Source organism: Vanessa cardui, chromosome 2, assembly GCF_905220365.1.
Source record: "Vanessa cardui chromosome 2, ilVanCard2.1, whole genome shotgun sequence".
NCBI classification, from domain to species: domain Eukaryota; kingdom Metazoa; phylum Arthropoda; class Insecta; order Lepidoptera; family Nymphalidae; genus Vanessa; species Vanessa cardui.
In genome coordinates this window covers 12,402,249-12,417,222 of record NC_061124.1, presented here as the reverse complement: position 1 = coordinate 12,417,222, position 14,974 = coordinate 12,402,249, and the positions used below count along the sequence as shown (strand labels likewise).

The 14,974-nt window shown below is 43.4% G+C and overlaps 1 long non-coding RNA gene across 1 annotated transcript; it reads left to right on the top strand.

Moving 5' to 3' along the window:
* The first annotated feature begins 9,758 nt into the window (after positions 1-9,758).
* Positions 9,759-13,527, top strand: LOC124535481. Its single transcript, XR_006966814.1, has 4 exons — positions 9,759-9,841; positions 11,441-11,509; positions 12,671-12,786; positions 13,393-13,527. It is a non-coding gene; the product is annotated as an uncharacterized LOC124535481 (long non-coding RNA).
* The last annotated feature ends 1,447 nt before the right edge of the window (positions 13,528-14,974 follow it).

The following is a 14,974-nucleotide window of genomic DNA, read 5'->3' as shown; positions in this document are numbered from 1 at the left end:
CCAAGACAGATCGAGATGGAGAACCCCTGTGGACGCCCTCTGCCCCATCTAGGGGTCATAGGACTTTAAGTCAAGTCAAGTCACTAACCACTGGGCTTAATAGCCCAGTTTGTTTATGGGCTTCGGTGTCCATTTACCATCAGGTGGCCCGTATGGTCGTCCTACAACCTATAGCAAAAAAATATAGTAAAAATAAACAATCGGTAAACAATTTTATTGCTATAGGTAATATATTATGACTATTACAGTTATTAACTACGGGATATTTACCATGATCATCCCGTGAACAAGACATCATCATCCTCATCCTCCTGCCTTTATCCCAATTTTATTTGGGGTCGGCGCAGCATAATTTTATTTTAAGCTGTATATAAAAGTATTAATATAAAATCTTTAACGACGCTGAGTACATAAATAATATTATGTCTGCTGTTTACGCTGCAAAGTGCGACAACCTGAGTAATCTTCGAGCGTTAATTAAAACTAAAATCCAAAAGGTCATCGAAATAACCTCTAACTTAGAATTTCACCAAAAACATTAATTACGCTATTTTAATTGTATTTTATGCAAAATTAAAGGTCATGTGGATTTATGTCCAAAGTTGAATCTCTTAATCCTTACACCAATTGAACTGAATTATAAATTACTGCCGCGTAAAATTCAAACTTTTAAATTTTTCGCCCACGTTTCATTTCGAAACATTGAAAAAGGTCTTATGTTTTCAAAAACGCACACGTTAATCGGTGTTTTACTAGAGGAATGCTACATTGTGGAGAATTAAATACAAGACATACATTGATTGGTGAGCTATTCCATTATCCAAAATTTTGTAACAATCAACGAGTAACAAAATAAGCTATACTTCTATACTAATATTATAAATGTGAAAGTAGCCTTGTCTGCCTGTCTGTCTGTCGCTCTTTAACTGCCAAACAAATGAATCGATTGGTGGTAGGGCTTTGTGCAAGCCCGTCTGGGTAGGTACCACCCACTCATCACTTATTCTACCGCCAATTAACAGTACTCAGTATTGTTGTGTTCCGGTTTGAAGGGTGAGTGAGCCAGTGTAACTACAGGCACAAGGGACGTAACATCTTAGTTCCCAAGGTTGGTGGCACATTGACGATATAAGGAATAGTTAATATTTATTACAGCGTCATTGTCTATGGGTGATGGTGACCACTTACCATCAGCTGGTATGCTCCCGTATGCTCGTCCGCCAACCTATACCATAAAAAAATCTCCAAGAAAGGACATAGGCTACTTTTGTTGCCTAAAACGTGACAAACAACCCTTAAAACGGCAACAACTATAAAAGTGTCAAATTATCATTTTCAATTAGATAACAATGAAATGAACTTAAGTTGTATACAACAATTTATTTCTTCACATTTATTTCATAAACGTATTATATCATAAAAGAATTCATCCGTCGTAAGTGTTTCTAGAACCAGCATGACTAATGGATCCGTTTACAAATAAAATTGGACTTACAACTATGCTTTGTGTGTGTTAAAGCACAAACGCTTTTCAAAGAACATCTATTGCTTTGAAATCCATTTTCCTAGCGACAAAACTTTGTAAAGAATCAATCTCGACAGCATTGAGAACAGGTACCGTAAAGATCTTGTCAGAATCACTAAACTAAAATTTTATTTCCACCTTTAAAATATTTACATAACAAAACACGATTTATCATTCGCTTGCCCTGATTCCACTGAATAGAGGTTAGAAAAGTTTATACACAGTGTAGCATATATTCACTACCATAATTTTCTAGTCACCAAGTCCGAGGTCAGGCCATTTGTAAGTTACTGGGTGGCTTAACATTTTATACGTAGCAACGCAAAATTTACACATTAACATTGTTTCAACAACACCACCAACAACAGCTAAGCTAAGCTTCAAATTTCCCACTGCTGGGCTAAGGCCTCTCCCTTTGAGGAGAAGGTTTGGAACATATTCCATCACGCTGTTGTGATCATCGTTATCATCGGTTAAGATGCACGTGTTCTAACCACTAGGCGATCTTGACTCTGTTGTTTGTCATTGTTTTACTAGACATAAAAAGTCACGCCTAAACTCTCCTCGGCTGTGCCTGATTTGCCATCCTGTTGGATTAAGAATGTTTGGATATAGAACGTGCGCCTTTAATGCGCCCGCGCAGTTGACTTGTCTAATGAAAATGTCCACCATGACCGAAAACGAAAAGAAGGTAAGATGATGATAATTCATCATTGAAAGTAAAATACGACGTCAATACTAGCGAATAATACTAAAGGAGTTGTTTTGTTTGTTTTCTATTCCCAAACGAATCTGAATAAAAATACATAAATCTAAATCGCTAAAGGGAGTAAAGCCGGTTTCCGGTCGTATTTGATTACCATACAATCGGATTACAACGAGTAAATAGAACCTGATCTTGAAGATATAATAGTCCACAAGTGTTAACTTTAGTGTCGTCTTGGAATAAATGAAACAAAATTGTTTTTATTTTCCACTTGACCTCGCACTTTGATATCATTCATCATCTATATCATCGGCAAAATAGTTTTGGAGTTTATTCATTATAAACATACACACACGAAAATACAAATGTTTCCTCTTTATAATAGTAGTGTAATAATCGTGTAGATAATATCAAACACCGAATGAAAATACTATAACAATAATTATTTGTATTATAAAAACTTTTTTTTTCAATAAAACTAAATAAAATAAATATTTTTTATCAAATAATTGATTGTACCTAGTTTTATTGTTTCATCGCTTGAAACTAAAGCGAATCAACAATAATTTAAAAATGGAACGATAAGATTTTACTAAAAAAAATATTTACAAATTAATTTTAGGTTTCATTATTTATGAAAAATAACTAAAGATTTGTTTTGAAAAAAGAATCATGATAAAGAAGATAATAAATAATATAATTGGTATTTAATTCAATATTAAATTGAATAAAAGCATTAAATGGATAGAAGTAATAATGTTGTGGCATTATATATTGACTATTGGTTGACAGTCATATAAAATATAACTGATGTCATGAATGTTCTTAATTGTCATTACCTAGGTAGGCTGAGCAAATGGGTCGACAGGCTTGCTATTTTCTAAAATATTAGAGATATCGCATTTTCTCACTACACATTTTCGTCTTATTTTTGTTTATATTAACTAATTTAATCGTTTAATTTCATATTTTTTTCACTTTTTTACTTTTAAATTTTTCTATAATAATTTCGCTAAGTCCTACCCGTTACGTAGTATTAAATATTTTCATATAAAAATTTTGTTCGATTTTGACCGCTTTTTTTCGTGAATCCTACTCGGATCCACCCCCAGATCATCGCCCCGTACTCGTTTTCTCGATTTCCACTCGGGAAATCGGAAAAAAGACCCCCACACCCTCCCATTTGTCATTTGGTATATCAATTCAGATGACCTTGTACAGGGATTTATAAAATTTTGTTCCAATTTTCCCAAATCTAACGCTCGTTTCGGTTGCACATTAGGCTAACTTTGATTTTTTAATATAGTCATTTTCTTCACACGCGGATGAATCTCACACAAAGATGACATAACATTATCAGAACCTATGGATCGTACCTGTCGTGTGGGATAATCTTGTCTGACTAGATTTGGTAGATTTGGATGGATTCGGAGATGGAGACCGCATCAGAGGCCTCTGTTGGAAAACATCGATCGCTGGAGACCGACGACTCCGACACCGGAAGCGAAGGAGGAAAGACGGCAAGACCCGTTGCCCACCGCCGTGGCAAAAATAAAGATAACGGCCTCACCCGAGCTCGGGCCGAATTAAAGCGAAAAGAGGAGGAGGAACGGGAAGTTGCCTTCGAGAGGGCCCTCCGTAGCCGTGCCTTTAAAAAGGCACCAACGGAAGGGAAGGACGCAGTAGTGCCGTCATCGTCGGTGACAAACAACATGGCAGACCCGGCGACGCTCGGAGTGGATGAATTGCAGGCGGAGGCGGCGCGCAACGTAGCCGCTATCCTCACAGTTGCTAAAAAGTCGGGCAACCTCAAGTTCGGCTATATTAAAAGCCTCAAGGAATCTGCGGCCGCCCTACAGGCGATAGTCGAGGTCCTCTCTTCTCGCACCGAGGCAGAAGAGACACGGCGTCTGCAGGCGGACAATAGTCGCCTTCGCCGGGAGGTCGAAAACCTCAAAGAGGAACTGAAGGCTCACAGGAGGGAGTTCGCCGACATGAGGGCGGCCATAACGGCTTTGAGTGGGCCTTCTACGGCCACGCCATCCAGCGTTGAAATTATTGATGAACTGAGAGAGTTCATCACGATCTCGATCGGTGCGATGCTGGACGCCAGACTCCCTCCCCCTAGAGTAAGCAGCCCACCAGCTGCAACTGAAGAGCTGGACGCACCGAGACCCTCGTCGCCACTCACGGCTTCTGCTCCTAAAAAGCAGAAGCAGGCCAAAAGTAGCAGGACAACTTCAGCTGCAACGGTACCACCACCAGCTAGAACGCCCGCCCCTTCAGCCCAGGCTGGTACGGGACAGGAAGAAAGTTGGGCCACTGTTGTCCGAAAAGGGAAAAAGAAGAAACCTTCCCCACCAGTCGCAAGCAAACCCACAACCACCCCGACGGTAGCTCCGAAGAAGGGCAAAATATCCATGCCCCGCACCGCGGCCGTAATCATCTCGCTGCAGCCTGAGGCAGAGGTGAAGGGAGTGACGTACGCTCAGGTGCTAGAAAAGGCCGAGCAAAGCGTTGACCTGGCGCAGCTAGGCATTGGGGAGGGCATAAAAATTCGCCGCGCTGCCACCGGCGCTAGGGTCCTGGAGCTGCCCAAGTCGCAAAGCCAGGAGCAGGCTGGGCGTCTGGCCGATAAGCTCCGCGTCGCCTTGGATGGAGTGGCCAACGTCGTTCTACCAGTGAGGATGACTGAGTTGAGGATCACGGGGCTGGACGACTCCGTCACAAAGACCAAGCTGGCCGCAGCCATAGCCAGGGTTGGTAATTGCCAAGTTGACTCTGTCCGGGTCGGGACTGTCGGCATTGGTCCTGCGGGAGTGGGCATGGCTACTGTGAAGTGCCCAACGGTGACGGCTAAGACCCTGGCCACCAACGGAAGGCTCCTAGTGGGATGGAGCTCTGCTAGGGTCAGGGTCCTGGAGCAGCAACCTCTTCGCTGTTTTCGGTGCTTTGGTCTCGGGCACACGAGAGCCCTCTGCCCGTCAAAAGTCGACAGGAGTTCGCTGTGCTACAGGTGTGGAGGTGCAGGACACCTGGCACCGACGTGCTTTGCAGCAGCTCATTGCGCAGTTTGTGCAGAGGCTGGTAGGCCCTCAGGGCATTCGATGGGTGGAAAGGACTGCAACCCTCCCCACACGAAAGGCAAGTCGGTCCAAGGAACCAGGACCGCCGCAAGTGAATGTAGCCGTCAGGCATCGGAGGAAGCTCAACGAACCAAAAAATGCACGGACAACTGAGTTTCCTCCAAGCGAATGTAAACCACGCCGCCGGAGCGCAGGACCTGCTGCTGCAGTCGATGGCGGAGTGGCAGGTAGACCTGGCGGTGGCCTGTGAGCCCTATTTCGTCCCTCCCTTGCCTCATTGGCTTGGGGACTCGGACGACACCGTGGTGGTCCTCACGAGAAGCGAAACGGGGCCCCCCTCTCACTCATCGAGAGGGGCTCGGGCTACGTAGTGGTTGGGTGGGGGGAATACGTCGTCGTCGGTACGTACTTCTCCCCTAACCGCAGCCTGGTTGAGTTCGAGACATATCTCGGCTTAGTCAGAGCTGCGGTGGCTAGGCAGTCGCCGAAACCGATAATGGTTCTCGGAGACCTCAACGCGAAGTCGCGTGCCTGGGGCAACCCCGTCACGAACCCGCGAGGGAGGGCCGTCCAGGTGTGGGCCCTGCTCTCCGACCTGTCCCTTCTCAACAGGGGGCAGGTTCCGTGGTGGACGTCTCGTTCGCCACCCCTGCAATAGCACGCAGAGTGGTCGATTGGAGAGTGGAGGAGGAGGTGGAGACCCTATCGGATCACCGATACATCCGATTCGAGATCTCCACCTCTCGCAGGCCGGCGGAACCCCAGAGGGTACCGACCACGCTGCCGAGGTGGTCTCTCGGCCAGGTCGATCGAGAGCTGGTCAAGGAGGCCGCCATTGTGCAACGATGGGGTTCCGCGGGGAGGAGGGAGGGCGCCAGCGCTGAGGAGCTGGCGGGCTGCATGCGCAGTTCCCTCAAGGAGGTCTGCGATGCGGCCATGCCTCGGACCCGGCGCAGGGTTCCGCGCCGGCACGTCTATTGGTGGTCGCCCGAAATCGCCGACCTGCGGGCGACGTGCTGCCGGGCGCGAAGGGCCTACGTCCGATGTCGAAGGCGCAACGGTCTCGACATGGAACTGGAGAGACGGATGCTGGACGCTTATCGTCAGTTGAAAAAAGATCTGCAGCTGGCGATAAGCAAGGCCAAGGAAAAGGCCAGGGAGGAGCTTCTAGCGGGTCTCAATCGAGATCCGTGGGGGCGCCCGTACCGCGGTGTACGCGGGAAATTCCGCAATCAAGGCGCCCCCGTCACCGAGACGATGACACCGGAACTCCTCCTACGCCTGGTTGGGGAACTCTTTCCCCATCCAGGCGAGCATGTCCCTTCGCAGATGGCTCCCCGCTCCGTGATCGAAGACGCAGTGGCTCCACCACTGATCACGGAGCGGGAGATGGAGATGGCTCTCAGTCGTCTGAGGGCCAAGAACACGGCGCCGGGTCCGGACGGGGTTCCAGGGCGTGTTCTGTGCGACGCCCTGGAATTCCTAGGTGTAAGGCTTCGGGAGCTGTTCGACGAGTGTCTGTGCAGCGGGCAGTTTCCGAGGCCTTGGAAAGAAGGGAAATTGGTCCTGTTGCCGAAGGAAGGTCGGCCGTTAGATTCCCCCTCAGCATACAGGCCAATAGTACTGCTGAACGAGACGGGAAAACTTTTCGAGAAGATCCTCGCAGCCCGTCTCGTTCAGCACCTCGAGGAGGTCGGTCCGGGTCTTTCAGAGGCTCAGTTCGGGTTCAGGGCGGGCCGGTCGACGGTCGACGCCCTGGACGCCCTGAAGACTCGGACGACGGAAGCGGTGGCCCGGGGGCAGGTCGTCCTGGCGGTGTCGCTTGACGTGGCGAACGCCTTCAACAGTCTCCCTTTCGAGACGATACGGGAGGCACTCCGATACCATGGGGTGCCGACCTATCTGAGGAGGTTGCTGGAGGCGTACCTCCAGGACAGGGAGGTCCTCTGGGCGGGGGTCGACGGGAGGTTGGAGGTCCGGCATCGGGTAGGCTGCGGCGTTCCACAGGGGTCGGTTCTCGGCCCAATTCTGTGGAACGTCGGTTTCGACTGGCTCCTACGAGCTCCCGTCCTACCCGGGATGGGGGTGTTGTGCTACGCCGACGACACCCTCGTCACGGCGACTGGGCCGGACTTTCGGGAGGCAGCTCGCCTTGCCGAGGTCGGAACGGCCCTCACCGTGGACCGTATGGGAATGCTGGGCCTGAGGGTCTCCATATCTAAAACGGAGGCCCTCCTATTCCACGGTCCTCGGAAGGGACCCCCACGAGGGGCGAGCATCACCGTCCGGGGGACGGTGATCAAGGTACAGGCCCAGATGAAGTATCTGGGCCTCATCCTGGACGGTCGATGGAGCTTTGGGCAGCACTTTGTGCACCTCGGCCCGAGGCTCATCAACGCCGTCGCCGCTCTCGGCCGCCTCCTTCCGAATGTGGGGGGGCCGGGATCGCTATGCCGGCGTCTGTACTCCGGCGTAGTGAGGTCGATGGCGCTGTACGGTGCCCCGATCTGGATCGACGCCCTCACCGCTGACAATCGGGCCCTTCTGCGGAAGCCGCAGAGGGTCATAGCGGTGAGAGGCGTCAGAGGGTACCGTACGGTGTCGTGGACTGCGGCGACACTTCTCGCGGGCGATCCGCCCTGGGAGCTCCAGGCAGAGGTGCTCGCGGAGGTGTACCGGTTCCGGGTTGAGGCGAGGAACCGCGGCGTCCGTCCAGGGTCGGCGGAGGTCGGGCGGATCAGGGCTCTAGCCCAGCAAGCCCTGATCGCCCGATGGCAGGAGGACCTGGGGTCACCAACGGCGGGCCTGGCGACAGTGGAGGCGATACGTCCCCACTTGAGTCGTTGGGTCGCGAGGAAGAAGGGCACGCTCACCTTCAGGATGACGCAGGTACTTACCGGGCACGGATGCTTCGGTAAGTACCTGCACGGAATAGCGCGGCGGGAGGTGTCACCCTCCTGCCACGAGTGTGGTGCGCCAGTAGACACGGCGCACCACACCCTGAGTGAGTGTGCCGCGTGGGGGCCTCAGAGGCACTCCTTGGCGGCGTCTATGGGCGGAGACCTCTCGCTGTCGAGCATCGTCAATGAAATGCTCGGCAGCGAGACGTGTTGGTCGGAGATGCGCTCCTTCTGCGAAAGCGTGATGTCGCAGAAGGAAGCTGCGGAGCGGGAGCGGGAAGAGGACGCCGCTGCAGACCCGCTCCGCCGTAGAAGACCGGGGAGGAGGAAGAGGCGCTACGCGCACTTTCTCCTCCCGCCCCAATAGGCGCCGCAGGGACCAGGGGGGTCTCAGTACCCTGGGAACCCCCTCTAGGTATTGGAGGGCCGCATAGGCAGGCCGACCGTCAGGGCGTCACGGTAGCATGCGTAAGCGATCCCGTGGCGCCCTCCGAAAGACGGAGAGGGTTTTTTAGTGGGTAAACCCGGTGGACCTGGGCGCACTAGGCGTTCAGGAAACCGGGGAGTCCCACACACCCCCCCACTTTCCATCACGTGGGGGAAGCGCGTAAAGCGTTTTTCCAGCGTAAAAAAAAAAAAAAAAGGCTGAGCAAATGGGTCGCCTGGTGGTAAGTAGTCATCACGGCCATTGGTATTATCGTATGAAATATTAACAGTTCTAGCTACCTTAGGAACAGAGATATTATATCCCTCATGCATATAGCCACGCAAGGTCATTCACCCTTAAACTCGGAACATAACAATAGTAATGACGGCTGCTTATTGTAAAAAGGGTAGTAATGGAAAATACTGTCAGTATACGTCCTGTAACCGACGAGTTACCCGATCAAAGAAATTGAGGACTATCTATACTAAATATGTATAATATTAGTGTATTATTTAACTTTAGAATTATTTATTTAAAATTGTAAAGTTTTTAAATACATTTCTTTGATTTATACAGCATAGCTTATCTAAAGAAAATAGACAATATTCTAAAATATTTCACATATAATGTTATAGTTCAGAAATCGTAACTTGCGAAGTACAAGTACAAGATAATGACGATGATAAAAGTAATTCAATTTACAGAGTTAAACTTAGTAATTCAAAACACCGCATTCTTTGATTTTGCAGATATTTTTTCTTACTTGGAATCGAAAAATTGACATTCTATACATCGCTTTCGCTCGCATTCGTTTTTTTCTAGAAGATCTTCTACTTATTAATATTAATAAATATCAATAATACTGATTACAATATGTAATTTGCAAAGGTTTTTTTTTTACTTTTCACATACTTTATCTTTATATAGTATAAAACAATGTCGCTTTCTCTGTCCTTATATCCCTATAACTTAAAAACTACACAACGGATTTTGATGCGGTTTTTTTTAATAGAAAGTATATCAAGTTCAATTTCTCATTTTAAATATAATAATATGCCGTGAAATAGCATGAATTCGCCATAATTTCACGGTATTTGAAGGCTATAAATAAACATTCGCTTGTAGTAGGAACAGAATAATATCCTCTGAGCGTGAGCAGAGATGGAACGGCGTTTAAAACTTTTCCTCATAATAAACGTGAGTTGCTCTATTTTATATAGTAGTTATTTCCCGCGGTTTCGCTCTCGTTATAGATAGATAGATAGATAGATAAAGTTTTTATCTGGATCACACCACATGAGTAAAAACAAGAAGAGAAAAAAGAAATGACAACTAACTTACTAAAATATTTTGCATCTAATTCTATTTAATCTATATCTATTAAACATAATTAGATGTAAAATGAGAATTGCATTATTATGATAACACAAAGAAAGAAAAAATTATAAATTAACAAAAATTAACTGTAAAGTGGTGTGGCATCCGAAATGGACAACCTGGTTGGTTGAAGCTGGCATAATATTAACCCAGCACAGATTTTCAGAGGCCTCCATTTTTAGAGACTGGTTATCACGTTTTAGAAAAAAAAAGTCCTATCTTGAAGTTCAAGTTAGCTTCATAACGAATTTCATCAAATTCAGTTCATTAGTTTGAAGTGAAAGAGAGACGGACAGAGTTACTTTCACATTCATAATGTTTGCTTGCACAAATCCCTATAACTTGGTGGTAGGGATTTGAGTAATCTCGTCTGGGTAGGTACCACCCACTCATCAGTTATTCTACCGCCAAATAACAGTACTCATTATTGTTGTGTTCCGGTTTGAAGGGTAAGTGAGTCAGTGTAACTACAGGCACAAGGGACATAACATCTTAGGTCCCAAGGTTGGTGGCACATTGACGATATAAGGAATAGTTAATATTACTTACAGCGTCATTGCCTATGGGTGATGGTGACCACTAACAATCAGGTGGCCCATATGCTCGTCCGCCTACCTATAACATAAAAAAAATAACGTAAATCAAATGAATACTTTCGCGGTGTTAACTAATGTATATACTAATATTGTAAGGCTGATGAGTCTGTTTATTCGAGCGTGCTAATTTGAGAAAATATTGGTCCTATTTCATAAATCTTTGAGCGTTAGAAAGATTTTATCGAAGGTTTCTTGGTGGTAGATCTTTGTACAAACCCATCTCATCCGGTACCACCCGCTCATCAGATATCGTACCGCCATCAGCAGTACTCCGTATTATTGTATTCCGGTTTGATGGGTGACTCAGTGTCACAACTACTGGCACAAAAGACCTGACGTCTTAGTTCTCAAAGTTAGAGGTGAAGTCGGTGGTGATTATCCACCACCACGCCCACCAGGTATATATTTATATATATATTTGCATGTCTAACTTTTCATAAAAAAAATATGGAAGACGAAACTTAACTTTACTAAAATTAATATATAATGGACAAAGTTTCATGCAGTTGTATCGTTTTATACACGCAGAGTTTAATTACGTATTATTTATTCTATGAGAATTGTCTGAAGTACATTTTGTATATGAACGAAATCATTTTTATAAACTATTTTAAGATACGATAGTTTTTTTATTTATTTGAAAAAACAAATGAAAATCGCCATATATAATTTTATACCGACATCTTGCTTTATTAATTTTTACTTAATTTTTACCTATACAGAAACAGCCGTTGTATTAGCAACGGCTGTTTCTGTATAGGTAAAAATTCAACATGAATATTATTTTTTGTTTCAATATAATCGCAACGGATTTCTCTTTCAGTTTGTACTTCTTTTTGATGGCTTCAACTGCAGTCCTAAACCTCAACAAGATAATAAAGATCATGAATCTGTGAGAAATATTTTAAGAATCTTTTTATATAATTTCTTTAAGTAGATTTAATTATATGCGATAAAACATTATTTATTGAAATAGGACTTAATAACATTAAATACTTAAATATATACGAATATGAATTAACAAAAAGTTACTGTATATATCTTAACCGCGTGGGATGGTGGCAAGAATGCTAGCAGAGTTTCCCCGTTAAATAGCAAATGCGATTATTATCAATAATCAAGTGATTTGAAATGTTAAAGTGGATAGAACATGACAAAAATGCATGGAATGCCCATGTGGCAGAATTTCGATGAAATTAGACACATGCAGGTTTCATCACGATGTTTTTCTCCACCGCCGAGCACGTGATGAATTATAAACACAAATTAAGCACATACATATAGTGGTGCCTGCCTGGGTTTGAACCTGCAATCATCCATACCATCCATACCAGTACACCGTCTGTATGATAATAGTATATGAATTCTTTTCTATATTAATTCGTTATACTGATTATATCAAATTCCAAAATATTCATCTCATTTACAAACAATTCAAATGTATCGATATTTATTTTTTATGGTTATTTCATTTATTATAAATTATTTTATATTAGTGACCCATCGCGGCTTCGCTTTGGTGCAAAGCTGATACTAAATTGACAAGACAGAATTTAATTATTTTCGACATTACATTAGAAGCTTCTAAAATTGACAGTATTTCTTTACTATATTGTCCATGTATTACCTACCCCTCGAATCACTCTATTTATTAAAAAAAAAACATGTCAAATTATTTAACCCAGGTTTCCTCGAGGAGTCCCCAATTATCATGTATATTTAGACGACCTCCATGGTCGAGTGTTGTGGACATCGGTTTTTATAGGTACACCACTCCGAGGTCCCGGGTTCGATTCCCGGCTGAGTCAATGTAGATTATCATTAGTTTTCTATGTTGTCTTGGGTCTGGGTGTTTGTGGTACCGTCGTTACTTCTGATTTTCCATAACACAAGTACTTTAGCTACTCACATTGGGATCAGAGTAATGTATGTGATGTCGTCTCATATTTATTTATTTATATTCGTATGTGTCTTTAGTTCAAATGTTTCAATCCCTTCAACACTATCTGTCTATATATGTCTGTTTCAAATATTTCTTTGCACTGCTCAACAGGGTATAATTAACGTTATAACGGTACCGATGAATTGTCCTGAGGGTCAACAGTATGGGGACGGAAGTTGCAGAGACGTCTTTAGGAGAGCTGAAACACCATCACCGCGGCCATGATCGTAAGTAACCGTTAGAACAAGAAACCCATGAAGTCCATGAAGTCCATGAATATGTATGGAGGTGCGCGCACGTTACGACGTTACAATTGAGTGACAATTGGGTGACATTTGTCAACATCTGTACATATTCACGGATTTGACAAGAGTGACGAAACAGTCACCGTGACAAAAGTTACCAGTGCGCACTAGTTCTTAGAGTGAGATTGGCCCTGATAGGCTTGTGAAACGGTCATGTAAAAAAAAAATGCGATGAATTAATGAAACCGAAATTGAAAATAATAAACTTATTGATTTCAATCTTCGAATCGAACGTTTTTATTTTATACTATCGACCCGGCTTCACGGGTGCAATACTGATACTAAATATTTCTTTACAATATTTTCCATGTATTATATACTAAATTTTTCCTCTGAAAGCACACTGTCTATTAAAAAAACCACACCAAAATCCGTTGCGTAGTTTTAAAGATTTAAGCTTACATAGGGATATAGGGACAGAGAAAGCGACTTTGTTTTATACTACGTAGTGATTTATGCTTTATTTGATATTATATAATTAACGATAATAATTAAATTTTAATCACACGTTGTTTTTTTTATTTACAGCAATTCCTTACAACATCGACTCGGAAATAAATAATTGACAATAATAATGACAAAACGGTATACGAGTGGACAGATCTAATACAATAATATAACAACCAATTATTAATAAAAATAAATATGCAACCATAAATATTTCATTGTTTTCTTGTTTTTGTTCCAGTAACGCTTAAATATATAACTATTAATCTGAATTGAAGTTTCTTGTTTCTAATTTAAGTATTGGCAGACTTCCATACAAATTTCAAGCCTTATGTGAGTAGGATCGTTTTATTGAATGGATACCCACAAAGGAAAGAATTTTGGAAATTCTAGCCTTAAGGGGTTGAAATGTGGTTTCCAAACAAATTGTATGGAAGCCCGTCGTTTTTAAAAAAGAGACTTAAAACTAAATTTATGGGAAACACAATATGAGTACATACCTATTACATAATGAACAGATATGTTATATCCATACTAAACAATAGAAAAAAGTGTGCCGCGCCGGGGACTGTGTATTTTAAATTTCGTTACAAGTAAAAAGGATAGCTTGATAAAAACAATAAGTAAAAGGGATAACTAGATGTTTTAATTACGCAAAACGTATTACTACGTAATTATGATGTATTATAACGTATTACTACGTAAAACGACTAAAGGCAAACGTCCCAATTGGGACGTTTTCTAATCTTCACTTTTTGCGCGTTAATAACATATCTGTTTACTAAAACATTATTGGTTTCCGACATCAAAGTGGACATTACAGCAAAGATTTATTTTGGACAAATTGTCGAGTGCTGGGTTTTCCCCACTGCTGTTGAACAGCAGCAGCAAATGTAATGTATTGTAAATCGCTTTGTATAATATACACACTCACTTTTTATACTTTTTTTTTTCAATTTCGTTGAAAAACTAGTCGAAAATCGCACTTTGCAGTGTTCGTGGTCACGGGTAGACCGTGGCCACGAACACTGCAAAGTGCTCGAAACGTCGGGATGTTTAAAAATAATTAATATACGCGATTCATCCGTTATAATTAGTTTTATTTAAATGTGTAATAATCGCGAAAATTTAAGACAACATTACGTAGTAATACGTTTTGCGTAATTAAAACACCTAGTTATCCCTTTTACTTTAATTTTTATCAAGCTATCCTTTTTACTTGTAACGATATGTAAAACTAAACTAAAATAAACGGTCCCCGGCGCGGCACACTTTTTTCTGTTGCTTAGTATGGATATAACATATCTGTTTATTAGAATATCATTGTTGGAAACGAATAAAACTTGCACGAACTGTTTTTCTCATTGTTTTTACAATTTACGACACAGTATGTACTTAAAATTATAAAGGAATTTATGAAAATAAAGCAATTCGACACATGACAGCCCAGAATGAATTCACATTTCTGCCACATCGTGCGCTACGATCGATTTGCCGTTCCCCACCACCCACTTCGCACATGGACAATAGCGCTGCTTATAAATGCATATTTAAACCTAAGCAAGAACCATACAGTTTTTATGAGAAAGCCATGAGTTAGATTAAATCCCCCAACTCGCATGGAAGCAACAACAACAACAACAGCCTGTTAATTTCTCACTGC